Source organism: Anabrus simplex, chromosome 8 (assembly GCF_040414725.1).
Source record: "Anabrus simplex isolate iqAnaSimp1 chromosome 8, ASM4041472v1, whole genome shotgun sequence".
NCBI lineage: Eukaryota > Metazoa > Arthropoda > Insecta > Orthoptera > Tettigoniidae > Anabrus > Anabrus simplex.
This window is the reverse complement of record NC_090272.1, coordinates 86892083-86906615: the sequence shown is the minus strand read 5'-3', so window position 1 is coordinate 86906615 and position 14533 is coordinate 86892083. Positions and strand designations below refer to the sequence as shown.

At 44.7% G+C, this 14533-nt stretch overlaps 1 protein-coding gene across 5 annotated transcripts in view; it reads left to right on the top strand.

Annotated features, from left to right (window-relative positions):
• The window catches only part of LOC136878816 (phosphatidylcholine:ceramide cholinephosphotransferase 2), a 724489-nt gene that overhangs the window by 376871 nt on the left and 333085 nt on the right, over nucleotides 1–14533 (top strand). Inside the window, exon 1 of one of the 5 annotated variants that reach the window (XM_067152317.2) lies at nucleotides 6952–7013. The exons of the other annotated variants lie outside the window; for them this stretch is intronic. The gene's annotated coding sequence lies outside the window, so the exon portion shown is untranslated. Of the gene's footprint in view, nucleotides 1–6951; nucleotides 7014–14533 lie in introns of those variants that run through there. 5 annotated transcript variants of the gene reach the window in all.

The following is a 14533-nucleotide window of genomic DNA, read 5'->3' as shown; positions in this document are numbered from 1 at the left end:
CAAAGTATTTGATTTGTTTTATATTTCAATTTTTTCATTTTATTATCCGTTTATCCTCCAGGGTTGGTTTTTCCCTCGGATTCAGCGAGGGATCCCTCGTCTACCATCCCAAGGGCACTGTCCTAGAGCGTGAGACTTTGGGTCTGGGATAAAATTGGGGAGAAGGACCAGTACCTCGCCCAGATGGCCTCACCTGCTATGCTGAACAAGGGCCTTGTGGGGGGTGGGAAGATTGGGAGGGGTAGGCAAGGAAGATGAAAGGAAGCGGCCGTGGCCTTAAATTAGGTACGATCCTGGCATTTGTCTGGAGGAGAATTGGGAAACCACGCAAAAACACTTCCAGGGTGAGTAAGGGGGAATCGAACCCCCCTCTACTCAGTTGACCTTCCGAGGCTGAGTCGTCTCATTTCCAGTCCCGTATCACTTTACACATTTCGTGGCAGAGCCGGGAATCGAACCCGGGCCTCCGGGGGTGGCAGCTAATCTCACTAACCACTAAACCACAGAGGCGGACTAGTTTTTTTTAAATTTTTGCACTTTTATTACTATTACTTATTTAATTGTTTAGTTATTCGCTAAATAGTCACAATAAATACAACTCGAGCTCCAGACTCTATCAAGATACATTCTGGATTTCTCATTATATTACTACAGAATACCCATTAAGCTGCTCTATACAATTCCTTTGACTTCGAACAGATTTTCTTTGACCATTTTAAATCATTTGATTTCTCAACATCCGTAAAAAGTGAGATCTCTAACGTTGAACTACACATGTATATAGAAAGTTTTGCTTGAGAGTTCATGAATGACATCTCTCTTTAGGAAGAGATGGATTACTTCCGATAAGTTGGCTGGCGAGACAGCTCTTGAATAGCATGCTGTGTTGGAACATGACCGAGTGAGTTGTAGGCTATCATTGAAACAATGACTTCAGTTGTCCTCTACATGCATCTACTAATAGAGCTTGGACGCAATGTTGTGGTACCAAAATGCGCTCGAGGTGAAAAAGAAGAAGAAGAAGAGTGGTAGGTACACCAGAGTGTTGACGGTAAGAGTGAGACAGGCAGGCAACTCCACATTCTACAGTGAGGTACCAGCTGGACATCTTGTTACATACTGAAATGCTGACACCCCTCCACTGTGTACTGTCGGGTTGGTGTAAGAAGAGCCGAACTTGATTTTATTCCTTATTGTCAACTTGCAACGCTTTATTCGATCTAAGTGTTGTTATGAGCTGCCCTAACAAGTCTGATAGATTTCCAGAAGGAAGTGTACAGGATATTCTTGCATTCGGCAGATAGAGGGCTCGAACCCTAGTGTCGGTAGCCCTGAAGATGGTTTTCCGTAGTTTCCCATTTTCACACCAGGCAAATGCTGGGACTGTACCTTAATTAAGGCCGTGGTCTCTCTCCTCCCATTCCTAACCCTTTTCTATCCCATCATCACCGTAAAACCTATCTGTTAAAAAAAAAAAAAGCACAGGAGATTCTTAATGCAGTGAGAATTAAACAAAGAAAATATCTTGGGGTTTTCTTTCACAATGAAAATGTTCTGAAATGAACCAGGGTGTTTAAGTTGCATTTATCTAGTGTTTTATTGTGCGTTTACTTGTGTGGCTATTCATTCATTCATTCATTCATTCATTCATTCATTCATTCTTACTTCTTTCTTTCTTAATCCGTTTACCCTCCAGGGTTGGTTTTTCCCTCTGACTCAGTGAGGGATCCCACGTCTCCCGCTTCAAGTGCAGCTTCATACTCTGGGTCGGGGGATACAACTAGGGAGGATGACCAGTACCTCTCCCAGGCGGCCTCACCTGCTATGCTGAACAGGGGCCTTGCGGGGGGATGGGAAGATTGGAAGGGGTAGACAAGGAAGAGGGAAGGAAGCAGCCGTGGCCGTAAGTTAGATACCATCCCGGCATTTGCCTGCAGGAGAAGTGGGAAACCACGGAAAACCACTTCCAGGATGGCTGAGGTGAGAATCGAACCCACCTCTACTCAGTTGACCTCCCGAGGCTGAGTGGACTCCGTTCTAGCCCTCGTACCACTTTTCAAATTTCGTAGCAGAGCCGGGAATCGAACCCTGGCCTCCCGGGGTGGCATCTAATCACACTAACCACTACCCCACAGAGGTGGACGACAGTTGATTTATCATGCGTATTAATTAATTCACTGTGTCTTATCTAGGAGACGTATGCACATTGTTTTAACGCTGACAGATTGATAGGTAACAGTTAGTTGTGTCCAGGTTCCGCCTAGTCAATACAATTCAGAAATTAAAATACTAAGGATTTTAACCTTCGTGTTCTTAAATTTATTAATCAATGTTCTTGCCTGGCCGGCATAATCAACATCTAGAATTGTATTGACTAGGCGGAACCTGGACAGAATTAAGTGTTATAATTATGTCAATACGGACCATTAGTTTCCATCATGGTCAAGTTAATAGATATGAGAATAATAGGTTTCACAAACTAGGCACTTTTTTTTACTTGTAGAACAGGCGCAGCTGTAAGTAGTGTGATGTCTTTTAATTCAGTTTTTTATTCATGATCATGATTTTATGTTTTGATGTGGGTGAATCGCGTGAGTCTACAGTGGTAAAGATCTTACGTTGTCATTTAATATAAGTGTTTAATAGCATGAAAATAAGTGCATTCTTAAATGCATATTCAACCACTTTCGGCAGCATAGTTGCATGCTTATATTGGTGATTTATACAGCATATAAATTCACTGTCTAGTTATGAATTATCACTGGTAACCGATGTGCATGTCGTTTTCCTGTGAATACTGTTGTACAGTTTTGTGCAACCTAGAGGTTGTAAGTAATAATGTATTTACCTTTCTCCTTTCAGGTAAGTCTGATACTCTCTGCAATCCCGACGATAACCTTGCCGATTGACAACCAGCATTACTTCAGTATGTATCCCCTTAAATTATGTTTTATTATATAATTGCAATATCCATAGCGTGGACTTATATTCTGTGACTTGGACTGTGTGTAACGGGTCTAATAAGTGGTTCTAATAGTTGCGAAATCATTTTGCTCGGTGCTCCTGAACTTTTTTTTTTTTTTTTTTTTTTTTTTTTTTTTTTTTTTTTTTTTTTTTTTTTTTTTGGCCATCGAAACAAGTTTACTAAACATTTATCTTTTGATCACAGTTCTCATGAAACACCCGGGCAACATCAGTGAAGATAAGGGTTAGCATATTTTAGCTAACCTGTTATGAATGCACTGTAGTGTTTGATCATTCGTTTTATGAACTATCGAACGTTTGGAGTAAGGAGTCATTTTTACTTCCGTTAGTTCAAAACATACAGCGATCTGCTATTATTGTTTAGTTTTCACAACGTTCTGAAAGTTGGAATAGCCTACTCAAATGGACTTACCAGGTGAGTTGGCCGTGCGGTTAGGGTCGCGCAGCTGTGAGTTTGCATCTGGGGGATAGTGGGTTCGAACCCCACTGTCGGTAGCCTTGAAGATGGTTTTCCATGGTTTCCCATTTTCACACCAGGCAAATGCTGGACTGTACCTTAACTAAGGCCATGGCTACTTCCTTCCCACTCCTAGCCCTTTCCTATCCCATCGTCGCCATAAGACCTATCTGTGTCGGTGCGACGTAAAGCAAATTGTAAAAAAAAAAAAAAATCAAATGGACTTTCTATCCTCAGAATATTAACATGGTACTATCGTCATCGGTGTTCGGCATTATGGATCGAACCCGCCAAGATATATTAAATGTGTTCAAATCGAAAATGAATTAAATATGACCAATTTGATTACACATTTTTCAGTTTGCTTTATACCGAGCTCGATAGCTGCAGTCGCTTAAGTGCGGCCAGTATCCAGTATTCTGGAGATAGTAGGTTCGAACCCCACTATCGGCAGCCCTGAAGATGGTTTTCCGTGGTTTCCCATTTTCACATCAGGCAAATGCTGGGGCTGTACCTTAATCAAGGCCACGGCCGCTTCCTTCCCAGTCCTAGCCCTTTCCTGTCCCATCGTCGCCATAAGACCTATCTGTGTCGGTGCGACGTAAAGCAACTAGAAAAAAAAAAGTTTACTTTACGTAGCATGCCAACGGCCGTAGCCGTGTTGAAACAACGGATCCCGTGAGATCGCCGAAGTTAAGCAACATTGGGTGTGGTCAACATTTGGATGGGTTGCCACGCGTTGTTGGTGGGGAGTAAAGGAATGGACGAGCGGAAAGGAACTGCCCGCCCTACCGTACGTAAACTCCGACTCAGGCACACCCCTGCCGAGATTCGGACCTGCCTTCGGGAAGAATAAACCCTTACCTTATTTTACCTTACCTTTACGTCGCATCGACACAGATAGGTCTTACGACGACGATGGGACAGGAAAGGATTAACAAGTAAGAACGAGAAGGAAGCGGTCGTGACCCTAATTAAGGTACAGCCCCAGCATTTGTTTGGTGTGAAAATGGGAAACCATCGCACCCGGCCATAAGGCCGTAACACGTCAGTAGTTTTTCGAAGCGAGAACTTTCACTCTACTCGTGAATACAGAGTTACAATACCTGAACTTGCACTCTTCAAGTATCTGAGTGAAATTATGCATGGTAGATATACCAGGATACTGAGAGCAGTAAGAGTACAAACCCTTCTTCACGCATGACTTTTTAATTTTCATTTTCATTTCGTACTCGGTCCACTTCTGTTGTGTAGTGGTTAATGTGATCAGCTGCCACCCCCCGGAAGCCCGGGTTGGTACGAGGGCTGGAACAGGGGTCCACTCAGCCTCGGGAGGTCAACTGAGTACAGAGTCGTTCGATTACCATCTCAGCCATTCTCGAAGTGGTTTTCCGTGGTTTCCCACTTCATCTCCAGGCAGATACCGAGAAGGTACTTAACTTAGAGCCACGGCCGCTTCCTTCCCTCTTCTTTGTCTAATCCTTCCTACCTTCCCATCTTCCCACAAGGCCCCTGTTCAGCATAGCAGGTGAAGCCTCCTGGGCGAGGTAGTGGTCATTTTCCCAGATGTATCCCAGACACAAAGTCTCAGGCTCCAGGATACTGCCCTTGGGGCGGTAGAGGTGAGATCCCTCGCTGAGTCCGAGGGGAAAACAAATCATGGGGGTAAACGGATTAAGAAAGAAAGAAAGAAAGAAAGAAAGAAAGATTTCGTACTCGACTAGGCATTCTTTAAGAAAGCTTGATTTTTTTCTTTTCTTTTTACAAGTTGCATTTACGTCGCACTGACACAGATAGGTCTGATGGTGATGATGAGATAGGAAAGGGCTGGAGTGGGAAGGAAGCGGTCGTGGCCTTAATTAGGGTACAGCCCCAGCATTTGCCGGTGTGAAAATGGGAAACCACGGAAAACCATCTTTAGGCCTGCCGACAGTGGGGTTCCAATCCACTATCTCCCGAACAAAAACTCACAGATGCACGATAATAACCGCAGGACCAACACGCTCGGTTTTGACTTTTATGAAATCTCAGATATCCTTATAAGGTAGTTATAAAAAATAGACATAATAAATCGCCACGTAAGCACCGACTACGAACAAACGCATTGTGAATACCTGCCGCAACATTATGCTGGACTCATTCAACCAAGTAATAGGTACATACTCTACGCGTAGGGAATGGTTGCAACTATCTGGGCTTAAAAGAGACACCTTTGTTCAGCACACTGTGGTGTTTACAGCAAGTTAAACCTGTCTGCACTTTCGAGTTCAGAACTTGTTAGATTCAAGATCAGTTTGGAAGCGAAATGGCCTTACACAAGCCCATTGCACCTCCGTCGGTAATAGCTTACATTACTACAAATAGCTATTTTAAGAATTACTTAAAAGCAAACATAACAAGTGTACCTGCAATATGAGAACTGATCATCATTAAGATTTGTCTTCATCACTGCAACTCACACGGACATTAACAACGAATTTAAAGTATTTATCTTACATCGGATTCGAACCTCCGTCTAAACGAGCAATTGTTTCCTCGTCCGGCTCCATGGCTAAATGGTTAGCGTGCTGGCCTTTGGCCACAAGGGTCCCGGGTTCGATTCCCGGCAGGGTCGGGAATTTTAACCATCATTGGCTAATTTCTCTGTCACGGGGCTGGGTGTATGTGTTGTCTTCATCATCATTTTATCTTCATCACGACGCGCAGGTCACCTACGGGTGTCAAATCGAAAGACCTGCATCTGGCGAGCCGAACATGTCCTCGGACACTCCCGGCACTAAAAGCCATACGCCATTTTTATTTCCTCATCCAGCTTTTTGCGCGCTCGGCTATCACAGGTTGTGGCGGAGGTGTGTGTTATCAATAGTACTTCTATTCATTTCGTCTGTCATTCGACCCCTGTTTATGTTTACGTGATATAGGATTGTCACGGTTCTGTAATGATAGTATATTCGATATATTATACTGATCAATCAATGAATGTCTAATGTCGATTGAACCATTGTCTTCTATGATGCTGATGTGGTTAACAAAAATAAACGCATGTAGAAAGCGTAAAAACTGCATAAAACTGAGTGAATAGGCGTTACAATACCACACGGCATATTGTACAGTACATCGATCTGAAGACATATGTGCAATGTCACAACGGCAGTGGGAATAACAAGTTTAATTGACTGAAATGTCATAGTATGAAGACAGTTTCTTGAGATGAACTGTTTCTGTTACTTTATGACTTGCACGCACACGTAGTTCATGGGTTGTTTCTTGCAGTTTATAGGTAGATTGTGCCGTATCTTCACTCCGTGATAGCTGGTGAGTCAGTGGCCAATTTTCGCCGGAGTGTAAGTCTTTACGTTGGAAGTTAAGGTCAAAAGACAATGTTATCTTTCTCACGTCAGCGGGGTACACTGACAGTGCTCTGACGAAATTTCGGTGTCAGACCAAGACGTACTGTGTGATATCCCTAAGTTTACCAGTGTACAAAGCGACCAGGGCTCGTTGACTCATTTTCATCGGACATACTTCTCACACTCTCAGTTACTCATTGCCATTGGGGTCCTCGTTTTTCGTAAGTTAATATTTTTAGTTAATGTTGTGCTCATTATATAGTTCAGCGTATGTGTGTGCAAGTTTCTTTCAGTGATGCCTCTGAAGCTTCCATGGAGTTACCTCCGCCCACTTGTGAGGTATGTTTTTATTTTTGCTAGTACTTTACGTCGCTTTAACTCTGAAAACTTTCGGTAAAGGCAGGACGATGGAATGGGAAGAAATCGACCAAGGCCTTAATTAAGGAACAGCCCCAGCATTTGCCTTGTGTGAAAATTAGAAACGAGGGAAAACTATCTTCATGGCTGTTGATAGTGGGATTCGAGCTCACCATTTCCCGAAAGTAAGCTTTCAGTTACAACCCGCGCCCGCGTATTCAATTAGCTCGTTGTGTGAAGTGCTTAGCTGCAACTTAGTTATTTTACAAATTTAATTGACCATGCTGTGGTGTCGTTAATCGTGATGGTTCGACTTTTATATGTTTGATCTAGCCCACATCTGTTTCCATTGTTTGTAATGGACTGCCAACGTTTGATGGCATCCTCAACCGTTTACAAGACAGAATTACTTAAATCCTCGAGCTCGTTTATTTGCATGATGCCAGTAATAAAAGTTACTCCTCCGTTGGTTTTCAGAAGAATGAAATCTTCTTTTTAAAATGATTATTATTCAGTCAGTTTACAGTCGAGAATTGGTTTCCTCCCCGACCTCAGCGAGGCTCTCCTCTACTGTCTCGAGGGCAGCGTATCCACTGTTCCGTGTTTCTCTGGTGTTTGGTAGTGTTATGTGTTGAATGTACATCGAACTCCAATGGTCACGGTGACCGCCACGAGCTGGTGGAATGAACTTCCCAATGACATTTGGGAAGTGGAAGAATACATCATTAATCATATTTTTGTTGCATCTATTTTATTTTTGGTCCTCCTAATACAACTTTAAAGTCAAGTGAACATGTGAAATTCAATTTCCTCTGCATTTGATTACAACAATGGTACCAGCTCCTCCCACTTTTTTCATCTTCAAATCCTTATTTGGTTATTATTTTCGTCGGTATTCCCATCCTACAAAGTAAGCCTCGACTGGACTTCTTGTATCAATGAGTCCACATCAGAAGTAGAATTGTATGTTTCTGTGTTCATTCTTTAAGACTCGTAACAACGTACAACACAAGTCTGGTCGCACAAAAAATCGCGTATCGTCTGAATGTTTTAAGACCATGTAAACAGGTAAACATGTAAACGCCTTTCCTGCCACCGATAATTCTGGTCATGCTACCACTGGGGTGACCACCACCTCGTCTGAACGGTCACTATTGAAATAATGCCAACACCACGTGGTGCGTCCATGGTAGCACAACCATTGTGGTTTCTTGTGAAGAAGTTCTAAAGTAAAATTTAAAACCTCATGCCAGCGTCATCTTATAAGCACTTCCAGTAACTTTTGTGTGAATAGAATGCATGAATGAGAGAGAAAATGGTTGTTTATTGTCAAGTTATAGTCATGGGATTTTATAGTCTACTTTCGGTTCTAAAATTTGGGGATTTTTTTCATTTACAGTATGTTGTGTTATTGTATTCCATAATTAACTATTTAAACACTGAGATTAATGTAACGAAAATTCCTTAATTTATCTAGAGAGAATCTGGAGCTCGAATTGTATTATGATTTCGACTATTTGTGAAATAACTACAAAATGAAATAGGTAATGCTAACAAAACTGCATAAATTAAACAATGCATAGGTAGTTATAACCTACGTAGAGAACAAAACGGAAATATTGTTTTATACAGGGTGAAGCTAAATTCGCGCACTCGGGCGTCGCAGCGAGACTCTTCACATGCCAGCAATAAAAAAAAGTCTGTCACAAAAGTTCGTCCTGCGAGTATATCCGGGAGAAAAAAGGCCGTTGAGGAATGGCAAACTGGCAACACTGTAACCACATGTAGGGTAACTACCTCTATCAGCAGATTTTAATCGTGCTGTCCAGTTGGTGCAGTGGATAGAGTTTTGGGTTAGAATGCAGGAGGTCAAGGGGTCGATCCTGGGTTGAGGCATATGTTTTTGATTTCGTAGATGTAGTCCAGGTGGTACGGTATCTGGCATCTTAATCGTCAACAGCGACTGCAGCGGGTCCCTTAGAAACAATTTGCACTTACATACTACGATCCTACAAATGGACGAACTTTCTTTTTCATTGGTCAGCTTTGAAAGACGCCGTCAGCGTTACTAAATTTTGTAAATGTAGGATACATGTGACCTAAGAAACGGTGTCTTACTGTATTACAGTACGTAATGTCCGATGAAAATTAGCAAATAAAAAAGGTGCCTCAACCCAGGATCGAACCCTCGACCTCCTGCATGCGAACCCAAAACTCTATTCACTGCACCAACTGTACAGCATGACTAACATGTGCTGACAGACGTAGTTACCCTAGATGTGGTTACAGTGTTGCCAGATTGCCATTCTTCAACGTTCTCTTTCTGCCGGATATGCTCGCAGGACGATCTTTTGTGAGAGACATTTTTTATTGCTGGCATGTGAGGAGTGCGCGAATTTCGCTTCACCTGTATTTGCATTTAAGCTCCTTGTGACGCCGTCTCCCAGTACGTCTGCTTCATCAAGAAGCATAAGAATTCCAACTCTTATTTTGTCTTGCTTGTGTTATCATTAGTGATGATCTCATTTACATGTAGCTTTACATAGTTACTGTTAATTTTTCTATTGTAGATGCTGTAAAATCATGTACACTTTTTCACCTTATATGATTAAGTGTAAGATAGGGTCTGGAGCCGTAATTTCGCGACGTGAGATAGGCTAGTCATCTAATAAACTAAATAAAAATGTGTATTAAGACGAACACTAATACACAGATCTCGAGCTAGGGAAATTAACCAGACGCGCTCAAATATCTAATCCGACCAGGAATCGAACCCCGGGTCTTCTGAACCGAAGGCCAATAGGCTGACCACTTAGCTTAGGAGCCGGCCGCCTAACCAATTACTTTGGCGTAGTATAGGCTAATTGTAGTTGGTCTAGTGTAGGGGTAGCGTGCCCCGGGTTCGATTCACGGCCAGGTCAGGGATTTTTACCTGTATCTGAGGGCTGGTTCGAGGTCCACTCATCTTACTTAATTACAGTTGAGGAGCTACCTGATGGTGAGATAGCGACTCCGGCCTAGAAAGCCAAGAATAACGGCCGAGAAGATTCGTCGCGCCGACCACACGACACCTCATAATTTGCAGGCCTTCGGGCTGAGCAGCGGTCGCTTTTGGTAGGCCATGGCCTTTCGAGGCTGTTGCGCCATGGGGTTGGGGTTCTTCGTTTGTTACAGTGCTTTGCCCCCTCTAGGGACACCATGACCTTGACGTCGGTGTGGGGGCTTGTGTGCTTGTTGATCCCGAGGGCTGTGCCAGCTCAGGGTTACCCATGCTGGATAGGCCTCGGTGTAGGGCCAGACTAACAAGGTGTCCCCCGAGTTGCTAGAGAGGTGTCTGTGCTCTTTATTCTTCATCACTATTTCTACCCTTCTATTCTCACCATCTTTAATTTCATTCCTCTTCCTGTCTGGCCACCCTCTCTGCCTCGGGTAGATTAGGTTAGACATTACAGAAAAATTTAAAAAATAAAATAAAAAAATAAAAAAATTTAAAAAATTAAATTAAAAAAATAATTAGGTTAGTACGGAGGTTTTATCCTCCCCCAATCACAAGTTTCGGGTCGTGGCGAGGTGATGCATGGCTACTGGGAGAGTAGTTCCAAGCGACCCCCTCCAGATACCGGGCGCCCTCTGGAGTATATAGCCTTGCCTCCGGTAAATCTCCTTGGCTCTGCCGGAGGTCGACCTCTTATTTCCGTGAGTACTCGTGGGACAAAAGATGGAACCTCTTTCTCTTCCTTCTTTTACAAAGGGTGGCACCCTTCAAAAAACAGCGTCAAATATTGCTAAGAAACGTAAGCGGTATACTCCAGTTCCTGTAGACTACATGAGTGACGAACGTCTTCCTCGATTCCTGGTTGCTTCCAGGGTCGATGGTAAAAGTTTCCTTGACGAATGTCCTTTTATGATAAGCAATTCCATCGAAGAAATAGTTGCTGGTGAAGTCAACGAGATGCGCAAGCTCCGAGATGGATCCGTACTTATCAAGACATCTACGGCTGAACAGTCCAGACGGCTACTTAAAGCCAAGTTATTCGGTAAGGTAGAGGTGAAAATCGAGAAGCACCAAACCCTTAACTCTTGCAAGGGAGTTATATTCCACAGGTATTTGGTTAAGTCTTCCGATGATACGATGATCCGGTACCTAGCACGTCGGGGTGTAACCGACGTGAAGAGGTTGAAGAGGCGTGTGGGTGATAAGCTACTCGATACGGGTGCTTTCATCCTTACCTTCGACGCTGAGACCATACCTGAACGAATAAAGGTAGCAATGTATCGTCTGACTGTTCGTCCGTACATTCCGGCACCAATGAGGTGTTATAACTGTCAAAAGTTTGGCCACACCTCATTGCGATGTACAGGTTCGACGACCTGCAAAATGTGTGGGAAGTGCGAGCATGCTGGGGTTGAATGCACACCACCACCTGTGTGCGTCAACTGCCCGGGTACGCATGCTCCAATCTCCAAGGAGTGCCCCACATTCAAGCGGGAGAAGAAGATCTAGGAGATAAAAACGCTGGATAAGCTATCTTATCCAGACGCCCGGAGGAAGTTCAAATCCATGGCTGCTCCGGAGTTCTCCATCTCATTCGCGGAAAAGGTCACAAACGTACGGATCACTCCACAGAGTTTTGTACAGAACACCGGTACTGAAAATGCATTGAAAAGTCAAAGCCAGCAACAAAATTCAGTAAGTAAAGAAACTGGAGTTTCACCATGTGAAGCACCGAAAAGAGCGTTACTGTCGACGTTGCCTGGGAAGGGCCCTTCCCAGGAACGTTCGGCTGGGAAGTCCTCCCCCAACAGGGCGGGGGGAAAGACTTCCCCAAATAGGGCTGGAAAGTCCAGCCCTCCTTCCAATGCCCAGATCATAAAGGAGGAGAAGGTGAAGCCACAGAGCTCCCTTAAAAAATTGGAGAAGAAGCCTTCTCCAACTCAGCCGGTGTCCACAGGATCACCGAAGAAATCCGGCAAGCCATCTGCCGGCTCTCCTCCCAAAAAGAGAGAAACGGTGGGCAAGAGCGAGAGGCCCCGACGCCCTCTTGTTCGATCACTTTCTGGAGAACCTAGTTCTCCCAGAAAGAAGGCCCACTGTTCCAGACCAATGAGATCACCGTCCGCGGAGGGTCCAGTCACTGCGCCTCCTTCTTCTGAGGAGAGAATGGAGACTGAACCACTCATTGTCGTGGACGGTGACGACAATACCGACAACAACGGCGGAAAATGGCAGGTAGTTGACAAAAAGAAGGGCAAGCAATTGTCCTAATTTCGCAACACTACCAATCCACACAATGGCACTATTGCAGTGGAACTGCAGTAGTTACCACTGTCGCCTGGCTGAGTTACGTCAACTGATATCCGTCTATGCGGCCTCCATAGTCTGTCTACAGGAATCTCGTTTGAGACCTGGACACGACACGACTATGAGAGGATATCGTCTTTATTCCAAAGACAGAGTAGCTGTGGATGGCGCGGCAACTGGGGGCGTTTGTACCCTAGTTCGCTCCGACGTCTTCAGCGAAGAAGTACCGCTCCGTACTCAGCTAGATGCAGTTGCAGTTCGCACTCCGTTGCCAGTAATGACAACGGTTTGCAACGTGTACTTTCCACCGGATTATAACCTTGATATGCATGCACTACAAGATTTGATCGCTCAGTTGCCTCCTCCTTTCCTCATACTGGGGGATGTGAACTCCCGTAACACACTATGGGGTTCTCCGTCTTCCTGTTCTAGGGGGAGGAAGCTCGAGAGAATGATCAACCTATTTGATCTTTGTGTGCTCAATACAGGGGAACCGACACATTTCAGTAGCGCGCATGGCACATTCTCACACCTGGATGTCACTTTGTGTAGCCGTGCGCTAGTTTCCCTGCTACGGTGGCAAGTTCACGACGACCTCTGTGATAGTGACCACTTCCCGATAATTCTGTCTCTCTTGAATCAAAGACAGTCCGAAGTACCCAAGCGCTGGTTACTTCGGCGGGCAAATTGGCCAGAATTTACAAAACGCGCAGTGATGGCCGATGATATGCTGGAGTCTGTTGACGACCACGTCTCTTCCATTACTACTGGAATTTTGGCTGCTGCAGAGGAAACAATTCCTTCCTCGTCCGGTATTCGTCGCCGAAAACAGGTCCCATGGTGGACGGACGAAATTGCAGCAGCCATACGTGATCGCCGACGGGCTTTTAAGCATTATCGTCGGAATCCTACAATGGCCAATCATATCGCATTTATGCGTCTGCGCGGGAAGGCCCGTTTTTTGATTCGAGAAAGTAAGAAAGCTACGTGGGAAAAGTATGTGTCATCCATCACGGCACATACTCCGTCATCACAAGTGTGGACAAAACTCCGCCGTATTGTCGGAATACAGAATGTGCCCTCAGTACCCGGAATCTCCATGAATGGAGATATAGTTACGATTCCTTCAGTCATTGCAGACCACATCGCGTCACATTTCGCAGATACGTCCAGCTCTAGGAGATACGACCCTGCATTTCTTCCAATTAAACGCGAAGCAGAGGCCCACCATCTCTCTTTTGCCTCTAGTGCTTCGCATCCCTACAACGTGGCCTTCACGGAGTGGGAATTGCGAAGTGCACTTGCGCTATGCAGAGATACGGCTCCTGGACCGGACAAAATCCATAATCAAATGCTTAAGCATTTGAGTGACACATGTCTCAAGGATATCCTCACCCTATTCAACAGAATATGGAGTGAGGGAGTGTTTCCATCTCAATGGCGTGAGGGAATTGTAATACCAATTCCCAAGCCAGGTAAAGATCCAAAACTTCTGGATAGTTATAGGCCAATATGCCTTACAAATGGCCTCTGTAAGCTATTTGAAAGGATGGTTAACCGGCGTCTTGTGTGGGCCATGGAAAGGGAGGGCCTCCTGTCTAACTACCAGTGTGGTTTTCGCTCTCATCGGTCTGCCACTGATCATCTGGTCAGACTGGAGAGCGCCATTCAGGAGGCCTTTCTCCGGAAGGAACACCTAGTCGCCGTATTTTTTGACCTGGAAAAAGCTTACGATACTACCTGGCGATATGGGATTCTCTCCACTCTACACCAGTGGGGATTTCGGGGAAATTTGCCAACGTTTATTGAGAACTTCATGTCCCTCCGTCTCTTTCGAGTCCGAGTAGGGAATGCATTTTCTCAATACTACGTTCAGGAAAATGGAGTACCTCAGGGATCGGTACTGAGTGTCACGCTGTTCGCAATCGCCATCAACGGCATAGTTGCCGCTGCTGGGCCCGCAGTCGTTCCATCGCTGTATGTAGACGACTTAGCTCTACATTACAGCTCCGGAAGGGTGGCGTTTGCAGAGAGACAGCTACAGCAAGCTATTAACCGAGTCGACAGATGGGCCCTGCAACA